Here is a 12,032-nt window from a genome sequence, read left to right as displayed (position 1 = left end):
AGTGCTTTTCTCTGCCTCCAGAATTTCTCATCCACTATCTTGGAGGCCCAATGTGCAATTCATACTTGGTGTTGTGTTTTGTTTTTTTTTTTAGATCTCTCATATATCTTTGAAACTTTTTAAGAAATGAAGTGAGATTGATTATAACGTAAAATTTAGTGTGGGGAATTAGTTTTTGAATTGCCTTTCAAACCAACAAGGTGTCCAAACAGGCCCACAGAGGCATTTGGACTCTTTTTTTGAAGTTGTGCCAAAAACTTATTTTCCAGCTGACAGACTTTTGGTTAGACATCTACAATGGGAGAATTCTTCTTCCAGCTAGCTGTCCTTCAAAATTTTAGAAGAGTCTCTTGAGTACTACAAAAAACATCAATTTTACTGTGAGGTGTTTTATTTAATTTCAGCTCCTCATATTCTACATCACATCTTTATACAGGATACATTAAACAGATAAAAGAAAGAAGAAAATATTAATTACTCTTTTTAGTACTCAGATCTGTAAACAAGAGGGTAGATTCTTATTGCTCCAGAGATGTTTTTAAGTGGAATTTTCTTTGAAAGGACATGTGTTTCTGCTAAGCAGTGTCTGGCCCAGTGTACTCTGTGAGGTCCTCTCTTAGACAGAAAAGGATGTAAGAACCTTTACATTAAAGTAGTTCAAAGTAAAGCAATTAAAAATATATGTGGAAACAATTAGGGTCAACAGGAAGCATGTGGGCTTTTTTTGTGGTTCCCCCCACCAATGCCTAATGTACAAGGGAATGTATTGGTTGATACCAATTGGTTTAATACAGTTGTTGAAAGGAGGCACCACTCACTCTTCTCTACTTATTCAGGAAAGGCATCTTTTAGTAGCACCTTAAAAGTACTAGGGCACAGGGAAAAAGTAAAATTGTAGTTGTAATTGGTGCTACATATTTGAAAAATGTAGATGTAAATGCTAAACTAAGTTTGTCTCTTGTCATAGTGACAAAGCATTTAATGTCAGTAACAGTCTAAACACTTCCTTAGCAGTTCATATGGTTCAATGGAGAGTTACTTCTCCATAGATAATGAACTTTATCAGATTGATGCCAAGGGCTAAAATCTGTAAAATGGACAAATTGGTTACTTCATGTGCTTTTGTTCATAGTGAGTCTTAGTGAAATTATTGTTTTATCAGTTCTATACTACAACTGCTGTTGTAGTATAGGTATCACTGCAGTCACACCTATAGTGACTGCTGAAGTACTCTTGCATTATATTTCACAGATTATTCTGAGTCGGAAGGGATTCACGAGGATCACTGAGTCCAACTTTTAAGTGAATGGCCCCTATGGGGATTAAACCTGCAACCTTGGCGTTATTAGCATCATACTCTGACCAACTGAGCTAATTTTAGGACCACTGCAGTGCTTGAGCAAATCCTCCGAAGTTTGACTGCCCTCTTTAGTGCAGATATGTATTTCATAATTCTGATCAAAGTGTTCCTCAGAAGTATAAAATTTGAAAAATTAAACCAATGCTGTTTCTAGCATGATGGTCGTCCCATTACAAAGCAGGCCTGTGCCACCCTTTTTCTTTTCCCCTGAATAGATGTTCCCTTTAGAACCACTATGACCTATAAGTTTCTCAGGTTTTTATTTTTTTTGCCCATTGGTTACTTTTTTAGGTTCAGGAGGCGTTTCTCAACTTCCTTTGTAAGCACTGTCCATGACATCCAAATTCACTCTGTTCCTGGGATTTGCATTTATTAACTCACAAAACCTTAGTGAACACAAAGACTAGCTCAAGTCCTTTACCCGGGCTTGGCTTCTGCTGTATTTCCTCACTCTCTTCCTTAGCCTGTACTCCAGCTTCTGCTTCCTTTATGCAGCTACCAGCACTTCACGGATGTCCTAGTGGCATAACAAGCTGTGGTCGACTGAGTGTACCTTAGCCCCTTATGGAGCTCTGTGAAGTTTAGCTTATCATTAACATAGGATATATTTGTGTTTTGGTTGCTATTGTGATGGCAGCTGTTGCAGGGAAAACAGAAATTGCTTCACGCTGGTTGCTGAGGTGTTGCTTGTAGGTTATGCTGCAAAGGCAATCCAAGAGGCTGCATAATGAGTTGGATAGTGACTTAAATTGAATACAGTGCAGCTACATTAACAGGACTCAGACTGATTTGTTCAAAGCTGTCCTGTGTGTGTCTACATAAGCCTACATAACTGCAGTTAGTCTCTCCTACCTATAATAGTATAAAGGTTAGATGACAAGACAGAGCTAGGTAGCTATGCTTCTTTATAGTGTGGAAAGGAAACCATATCTCTGGGGACTAATGAAGCCTGTCTGACTTAGCCATCTATTTTAGATTATAAAAATAATCCCCTGCAAGCATACTTTTACTCTAAAAGGAGCTGAAATGACTAACTTAGACTTAGTAGCTTAAATTGGGTGAGATAAATCCTAAATACCTACTCACTCATCTCTTTGCATTGGGTGTGATAGGAGAACAAGACAACTGCATCCATTATTAGGCGTGCATCCGCTTTGCAGCTCGTACTGTGTCACTGAGTATCAGAAGGCCGACTGGATTGTTTATTTCTGTTTTGGTGTTCAAGACAAAATTATAAAAATGTTCACTATAACACTTTCTTTGATAAACAGCATTTTATAAACTTGTCTGCCTACTTCTCGCCTTTAAAAGGGAGACTAATGGAACTGAAATAGGCCAGTCCTGTCTTGTGCACTTGCATCCGTATAAACCTGACTGAGCTGTGCCCACCCACTGTATGCTCATTGGTGGGGAGGAAGGGGGAGAAACTGGGGAGTGCTCCCCATCTGCTTGGGAACTAGTAGAAGGAAGTAGTCTTTCCCCATTTCCCTACATGTGGAAAAAGTTGTCACAGCTTGTCATGAAATCCAAGAATAGTTACAGTTTTAGGATTATCTGCTGTGGTTGTTATTGTGGTTAAGGTATTCTTAGTCTCTGCCAATCTCTCTGCTTGGTTGAGTGGCACACATATTGCCACATATTGGCAAATGATATAAGAAAACAGTGCTTCCTCTAATTTTTAATAATGATTCAATCATGTATTTAAACAATTTTTGAATTTTTTGATTTTTTTTTCCCCTGTATGATTTCCATGACCTACTTGAAAGAGAATAAACAGGAGATGAACTGTTTAAACTGAATTAGGTTTGAACTCCAGCACTCTGAGTGGAGTAGCATTAACACTCCAGCAGTGCTAAGCCTTTATACCACCTGCTTTCCCTGTTTGCATTACACTTCTTTTCCTGTGCTTGCTTCTATTGGCCTTTTGGTCTGACAAGCCTAGTGACTCATTCCTCTGGTGTGTCAGTCTGCCTGACAGACTCTCATCCTTTAAAACGCTAAATAATTTGCCTCTTTAAGGGAAAAAGAAGTACTGGGCCTCAAGAAGCAGACCATCCATTTGACTTTGCATTTTATTCATGGTACAAAAGACAGGGCCGGAATACCGACATCAGATGTTCTACGTTTGTGCATATGAAAAGTTGCAGGGAAGATTTTGGTCTCCTGTTGCCATGATTTATTTTGCCAGGTGTGCAAAAACTCAACTAAGGAAACCATATGTTTCTCTGGCTTTGCACCAAGAAATAAAACATTTTCTTTTTTTTTTTTTTTTTGAAAGAACTCAGAACAGCTAAAAATTGAAACTCTAAAACTAGAATCAAAATAATTATTCAAAAAGCTGTATAATGTTGGCTTGGTATTTATTTTCTCTATGTCATATTTCTTTGATGTAAATTAAAAAGTACATGCTAAGGTTACACAGATTAATTTGCTTGGCATGGCAACTTGCACTACAAAGACCAGAGTCCAGCTCAGCTGTATTAAGTAGGTAATATATTTTGTTTAAAGTTTCAATTAAAGCCTGAGGTCAAAAGATAAAATGGTCCCAGTGGGATCATGAATGCTTTAATGCCAATATTAGGATTGCTTAAGGATCAGCCTCTGGTCTAGATGTCTTTTGCGTTCCTTGAAATCTGATATTGTACAGTTGATTGTATTACATTGCTTTTAAAACCACACTAGCCCACCTGCTACAGTAATTCATACTCCTGACAGTTAAGTGGTGTGAGGTGGACCATGGAGGCTTTATTTTAATACCCAACAGTAACAAGAAAGATGTCAGGGTGGCATTGTTCAGGTTTAGGTTGGCAGGATACTGTCTTAAAGACAAATTTCTTGATTATATTTCATCTGCCTTTGTTAATTAACATCTGTCTATTTTCAAATGCATTTAATGCAAAGCCTAACAAACATTTTTTATGAGAAATGCAAGTTACAAAAGAAGCTAACATTCCAGGAGCAAATACAGCTCATGATGCACAAATTAAAATTTAGATTTCTCATTGCTAATCTTCTGCATGGCACATGGACAGAAAACAAATCATACACAAATGTACAGACCAGAAAAGGGGAGCCAGATTTTACATCTGGTACAGAGGTATATATCATAAGTACAAAGGCTTAGCATGCAGAGAGACTTTCTGTGTTGATGATTATAACATAACTATCACTTTGATTTTGCTTTTGGGTGGATATGGCTGTTTCTACAAACCTGTTAATATTGTTAAGGCTCCAATCCCATTTACCCCTTGCTCCCATTAAATGCTTTCTTATTGAATTATCTTAAAATATTGTTTAGAACTCCAAGAAACCCTTTTGCTTCTATAGTTTTACTATTCATGCTGTGCAAGATTTAATTTTTAAGATCCAAAGATGATTAAGCTGCGATGTACATATTCCACATCCTAACTTACCCAGAGTATGGTAACTGCGCTTGTCTAAGCTCCAGTCATCAGTGTGCTTCCTATGCATCTCATGAAGCTTTACTGGTAATTTCTTACTAAGTGGACATTACAAGTTTTTTTTCTTTTAAAACTACTTTGATTCATAAAAAAGGATTTTTTTTTTCTTTTGTATGGTTATTTTACTGTGTGTTCCATGGAAATAAAAATGGAGTTCGCTCCAATGGTGATGGAAACAAAATACTATGCTTCTCTTCCCCTTCATGCCCCCATCCTGATACTTTAGCCCTTCCCCCTCTGAGACTTTGCAGACTGGTAAGTTTATATCTGGTAGTTCAGATCTGCTGTCCAAAGCTAAGTAGCTGAGTGCTGCATCCAGTTAGCGGCCAGTCACTAGTGGTGGCTCTGTACTGAGTGCAGTCCTGTTTAATTTCTTTATCAATTATCTGGGTGAGGGGATGAAGTGCACCCTCAGTAAATTTGCAGAGGATGCTAAGTTGGGCACGAGTGTTGATCTGCTGGAGGCTAGAAAGGCTCTGCGGAGGGATCTGGACAGGCTGGATTGATGTGCCGAGGCCACTGATACGAGGTTCAGTAAAGTGAAGTGCTGGGTCCTGGACTTCAGTTAAAACAACCCCCTTCAGCACTACAGGCTGGGGGAAGAGTGCCTGAAAGAGGCCCAGTGGAAAAGGGTCTGGGGTAGCTGGTCGTCAGCTGTCTGAACATGAGCCAGCAGTGTGCCTAGGTGGCCAAAAAGGCCAATGGCATCCTGGCCTGTATCAAGAATAGTGTGGCCAGGAAAGTGATTGTCCCCCTGTACTTGGCACTGGTGAGGCCACACCTCGAGTGCTGTGTCCAGTTCTGGGCCCCTCACTACAGGGAAGCATGGAGGTGCTGGAGTGTATCCAGAGAAAGGCAACAGAGCTGATGAAGGGTCTGGAGAGTAAGTCATGTGAGGAGCAGCTGAGTGAGCTGGGCTTTTTAGCCTGGAGAAGAGGTGTCTCAGGAGAGACTTTATTGCTTTCTACAACTACCTGAAAGGGGTTCGTAGCCAGGTGGGGATTGGCCTCTTCTCCCAGGCAACTAACAAAAGAACAAGAGGAAATGGCCTTAAGTTGTACCAGGGGAGGTTCAGGTTGGATATCTGGAAGAATTTCTTCACTGAAATGATTGTCAAGCATTGGAACAGGCTACCCAGATAGGTGGTGGAGTCAACATTTCCATATAGTCACATTGTTCACAGTACTGGAGCTTTGTGTCTTTGCTCTTCATTGACTGAAGCAGCCTAGGAAAACTGAAATGATTGTCAAGCTTTGGAATGAACTGCCCAGGAAACTGGTGGAGTCACCATTGCTGGAAGTGTTCAAGAAACCGCTGGACTTCGCACTTGTGCTGTGGGTCTAGTTGGCATGGTGATGTTTGGTCAAAGATTGGTCTCAATGGTCTTGGAGGTCTTTTCCAACTTAAATGATTCTCTGATTCTGTGATTCTAAATCTAAATCTTCAATCTGATTGCAGTGTCTCCTGGTTTTTCACTTTACTTTGAGGGATTCAAGCTGGGTATGAAGGTGGATTTCAGTGGTGGATTGCTGAAAAGGGTAATGAATGCAATGTTTGAGGCCAGGATATTTTTTTCTCCAGGTTCTGAGATTTTCTTAGTTTTATCTTTTTGGATTATTGATGTATAAGTTCATGTGAAATGCTTGAATTTTCTTAGGCAATATTCTGAAAAAGCTGAGTCTAAGCCTGAAATGCATTTGCATTTTAAACATTTGGGGTTTTATATGAAAATAAGTATAATCATAACATATGCAGACCAAAAAAAGGTCTAATACTGAAATTGGACTAGATGGATCCCAGTTAGGCATGTTTCTAAGGGAAAGTGCTTCTATTAATAGTGTTTTAAAGAAACCTATACTGGCATGAAAATGAAATCATCTATCTCATGTGAGCTCAATGCCTCTATTTTTGTCAGTATACTTCTTTCACGAGAAGCCTTTCTACAACAGGAAACAGCTGCACAAAGTCCATGCTGTTCCATGCTGCATCTGATATTGTTTTACCTTTCACTTATATCTGTTTTCTACTTTGAGTATTTTCCTTCAAAAGTAGCTTAGTGATCTAATTAAATCAGATAAGGCTTTACTTTGGCTAATTGAGGCCTATAAGAGTTTGTTCAGAAACAAAGTAAAATGTGGATTTGCCAAAGTAAATGCGGATTGACTCCCATCCATCAAAAGCCCTCTTAAAACACAATACATTCCTTGACATCTTCAAGGAGATTGTTCTGCAAAAGGAAAAAAAAAAACAAGCAGAATATGCTTAGTCTATGCAGAACTTGGTGCTCATTATGTTCACATGCTTCAGCTGTTTCAGAGAAGATGTGCATGCACTGCATATTTATAACCCAAACTATTAATCTTTTACAGTACATCTTAAACATCAGTATAGTATAACATCAAACTGTGCTTCCAGATTTATTATGTTATTTTATGCACTGGTACTGAAGGGGAAAAAAGAAGGAAGTCATATATCTGGGGAGGTGCATTTATGGTAGGCACATCTGCAGCCTTGATTTGTACAAAGCTGCATAGTTGCATTATCAAAGACACAAACTCCTTGTGGTATTGTGGCACACAGGGTTGCAGACCTCTCCATCATTTTCTGACGCAACTTTTTCATATTCCCAATTCAAAGAACGATGGAAAAATGAAATTTAAATCCTGACTGAATGTATATGTTAGAGATTTTTCTTTTCAAAGGGCATCTCCATCTTCCCTTGTACTTTGACATCTGGTGTCTTGTCCGTGCCAAATTTTATATTTTCCATATTAAATTTTTACCACCCAGAAATTTGAAGGGCGTTGTCTCCTTTATGGAGATAATTTTTTGGTTGTCTTTTCAACAATATCTTTTGGGGTCCTAAAAGGAGGACCACTGGAGGGACATATCTTCTTAACCTGAAAATATGGGTACAATACATCTGTGGAGGCACAGTGCTATTACATCCATAATTCTACTGCACTTGCTCATCAGAAAGTCTAGCATACTCCCTGCCAGGACATGGCCTTTGCTTGGTGTGAGTACATCTGAAACAGAACAAATATTAAATCAGTAGGTGAGAGGTTAATCTAGAACCATGTAATATACATTGATGTAAATGGTACTTGATTTTACCTTTTAACAATGTATGATATGTATTAGAAAATCGTGTCCTTTTTTTTTTTCCTTAAAATCACATTCTACCTAATTACCCAGTAAGAAGTTAGCCTTTCAGGGGAAATAGCTGCTAGCAAGCTAATATTTTATTAGCCTAATTATTTAATATAAATAATATTTATTATGATTGTTATTGGGTTTTAATTATTGTTACTTATGTGTTAATTATTTTAATGATATGTTAATTAAATATTGTTATTTATAATTAATGTCCTGGCATCATTTTAGTGAGGAGGTTTTGGCTGTTCTGTTATTTTGGTGGGGTTTTATTTTGTTCTTTTGATTTTGAAGAATTATTTTTAAATTCCAAGAACTCTGAGGAAATATGGGAAAATATTGTAGGTGAATGGTAGTCTTGCAAGTGATCTGTCTCTATGGCAAATAAAATCCACCTGAGTATAAGGATTTTCATTACAGTGGTGTAAGTCTATTTGAAAGGTATCCTATTTCTCATTTCTTTGAAAGTATTAATAGAAGTGTTAATGAACTTCATGTGCATTTCTTTAAATACTGTTTCAGTTGCGTATTAATGTTCTTCTTGCACTACATTAGTAAATGAAAGTTACAGTTTAATAATATATGCTCTTTCTTGTAGAATAAGCCAAGAATTGTTTCCTAAAACTCAGAAAATATTAACTGAACTAACTCCCTTAAAAATAGAAGCAGTTTTGAATTACTGATTTGTCCCATTTTACTCCAGTCTACTATTGAATCTATTGCCACCACTCATTGTGCAGGCAACGCTGCACATGTCTGCATGTTGATACAGATTAGGGAATAGAAATAACTGTCAATTTATGTCTTAAGGTTTCCACTACTATGAATTTCTTTCTCTGTTGTTGTTGCCTCTGTTGAACTTTATAGATCTGACGTCATTAATAAAGTGTCTGTGTGTGCTCTTTCAGATCTTTAGCGTGAATTTTGAAAGATTTTGAAAAATAAGTAATTGTTAAATTAAATATAGAAACCTGCTTATGTGTGTGCTGTTGGTTTACATATTTTCTGCCAATGGACACTGTTATCTTTCTAATGGCTAAATTCACTTGTGTTGCAAGTCTATAAAAATGCATGATTGTAAATGACAAATATTATTATTCTTATTTTAATATCAGACGCACAAATACACCCCGAATGTCAGAAATCAATTCATACATGTTTTCTCTGACATTGTTGGAAAATTATCTTAGGCTGAAATAACTGTTATAAAATTGCTTCAGTCTAATACATAAAATCATTTGATTGTTTTAACAGTTCAGTTAGCCATTGCTTGGTTTTATTCTGGTTTTTGAGTATGGCAGTGGTAGGAGCCATTTTCAGTTTTCAACTTTGATTTCTTTTTAGATAAGGGTATCACTGCAAATCATTTATAAGATGCAATTAATAACAAACCCCCCTAACAGTATTTCCTTCTGTAGTAATGATATGTTCTAATTACTTATAGCAATTATTGATTATGTGGGGCTTATAGGCAGAAAATAGGCTCCTCAGAAAAAAATGTTCAACTATAGAGAATTCCCTGCAAAGACTTCAGGGAAATACAGTTTCTTTCTCTACAGTTTGACATTTAGATTGACATATTTTAGCTTTTTTTCTAGATGCATCACTCAGAAATATCCTGTAAAGTAGCTAACCTGTAAAGTAGTTGAGCTATTAAAGCCTATTAAAAATTGAATTTACCAGTACTCCAAAGATTTTAATCTCTTCTTATATCAGAATCCATCATGGGAAATAGATGAGAACCTTGGATCTATTTGAAATTTGGCAGTACATTCAGCCTTTACTACCAGTAGATAATAGCTCCATCTCTTTTGGCTGCTTACATTACTTTTTAGAGCATCTTTTTGTTAATCACTTGAAACTTTGCCAAGCTGTAACAGGTTGGGCTGGAATTTTCCACTTAAAGAAAAGGACAATATGGATTCCTCATTTCCGGTATACTAAATGAAGCAGAGGCCTGTGGGAAAAACAGTATGCAATCAGATTATTAAACATTCTGCCATAAAGCATGCGGCTAGTGAGAGGAGTTGAGGGGAGCATGTAGCTTGACTTCTGGCTTCTTCCATCCTTTCAACACTTCATGACTTTGTTTTCTGCTTATAGGGTATAATGTTATGTTGCTTATTTTTGAGTGCTGACATAGTGAAAGAACTGCATGTGATGTTAATATCACTGAATGTGATCATGAGTTTTGGGGGTGTTCATGTTCTTTTGGAGTTTCTTACATGTTTGGATTTTTTTAATTTTAATTTGGCCTGGATTTTGTTTTTGGTTGTTGTTTTGTTTTTTTTTTTTTTAATTGTTCATTTAGTTTGGCCCTAAACAGCAGCAGAATTACTTGAGTACTGGGACTGAAACATCATCTGCTTCTGTGTGTGTGTAATCAGATATCCAAGACCAGTACATGAATACAGAATGCTCTGTAGATCCTTGAGTTAGAAATCCTGGTCTGTTGTATTTACAGGCTTGCACTGCTTTTTGGAAAAAAAACTCTATTTGTTCATAAAAATCATGTTACCTTCCCTTAGCCTTGGCTCAACGTGACTTCTGACTCTACATCATGCTCATTTAATCTGTGGGCTGCGGCTTGGTCATCTTGCATGCATTGCACCCTAACTTCTGAAACTCAAAACTTATGTTCTACATTTTGCCTGGGATCCAGATCCTCTGGTGACAAAAATAGCTGAAAAAAACCACCAAAAAACTAAACTTCACTGGGCCTTGTCCAGTTTTCTCTCATCAAGAAAATCCTTCATAGCCTCTGTAAATACTTGATATGTATGAGTTCCTTATTTTACTTCTTTGAGCATCTTTTTCTCCGAGTTTTGGGGGTGTGGTTTTTGACTTCAAGCTTGAATAGAGAACATTGGTCCCTCTCTCTCCCTGATGCCTTCACATGTTATTAATTTACATGTAGTGCATAATTGGGGGCAGTAATTCACCTGGAGGCAGACTTAGCTGACCTTTATGTGGGTCAGTTGTAGTCCTCTCTTGATCCTCGAGTAGTAGCACCTGATAAACTGTGACTTGATAATTTTGGGAAGATACCTAGCCATTTATTTGAAATGGATCAGCTGGGGAGATTATGAAATCCTGAATCTCCAGTAGCCATTTTCAGTCTGTCATTGACCTAGGGAAGGGCACATTTATATCTAGAGCCCTTGTGAAAGAGCTGTGTAAATGCAGAGTATTAATCTGAAAGCTGCTGTTCTTCACCATTGCATATGTTTGATATTGCTGATTCCAACCTTTGATAGATTTAGTTGTTTCCTTCTTGAAGAAAGAGATTGTCTTTCTGTGCATGCTAAACTCTTCCTCAGAAATTTCGACTACAATTGTCTGTATAACAGTATATGGTTTTCTGACATCCCATTCACCTGTTGTTCTTCAAACTTGCCTGCCTCAGCCTCTCACAGTAAAGTATTTCACTTTGAAGAATGTCCAGTTTCGGTCATTTGGTATGTGATTTCCTAAGACTAGCAATTTTAAAATAATAAAAAAAAAAAAAAAGAATGTGGCAGATGACCTAATATAACTACATTCAGAGATTAGGTTTTTTTAATGTCTTGCTCCTCCCACCAGTATAGTTTCAGGACTGTTTTCTTAAACTTCCCTAGTTTTTAAAACAAAATAGGTTCTTGATTTATTGTGATTAAATGAAAATATTTTCTGTCTTCTTCCTGCTATTCCATGCTACATTCCATCAATGTAGACTGATGGAAAAGAAGTAGCTTTTCTGCAGTAGATGCAATAAAATCTCCGTTATTTTGAGACTTTTGACTGAAACTTAGCATCTGGAACTCTCTCTGGCAATTCTGTTCCAGTAAGAGTTTCATCTCAACCATGCTCTTCAGCCCTAATAAGGTCTTAATCTCCTCATTCAAGCATCTGTAAGGCTTTTTTTTGTGTGTATGTGTTTCGTTGCAAGTTTTCAAATCACTTCATCTTTTTCAAGATTTACACATTTAAAATGTAGAAGATTATAAATGAGGTACCAAATTATAGAAGCCTTGAGAAATTTTGAATATTCTCACCAGCATTTGTTTCCCCCTGTA

The 12,032-nt window shown here is 37.3% G+C and overlaps 1 protein-coding gene across 3 annotated transcripts in view; it reads left to right on the top strand.

Moving 5' to 3' along the window:
- TMTC2 (transmembrane and tetratricopeptide repeat containing 2) overlaps positions 1-12,032 on the top strand; it is a 244,703-nt gene that overhangs the window by 176,578 nt on the left and 56,093 nt on the right. The gene's annotated exons all lie outside the window — the stretch shown is intronic.

The sequence above is a fragment of the Corapipo altera genome, unplaced genomic scaffold (genome assembly GCF_003945725.1).
Source record: "Corapipo altera isolate COAL_440 unplaced genomic scaffold, ASM394572v1 1, whole genome shotgun sequence".
Lineage (NCBI taxonomy): Eukaryota > Metazoa > Chordata > Aves > Passeriformes > Pipridae > Corapipo > Corapipo altera.
The sequence above is the reverse complement of the archived record's forward strand: the minus strand, read 5'-3'. Positions and strand labels throughout refer to the sequence as shown.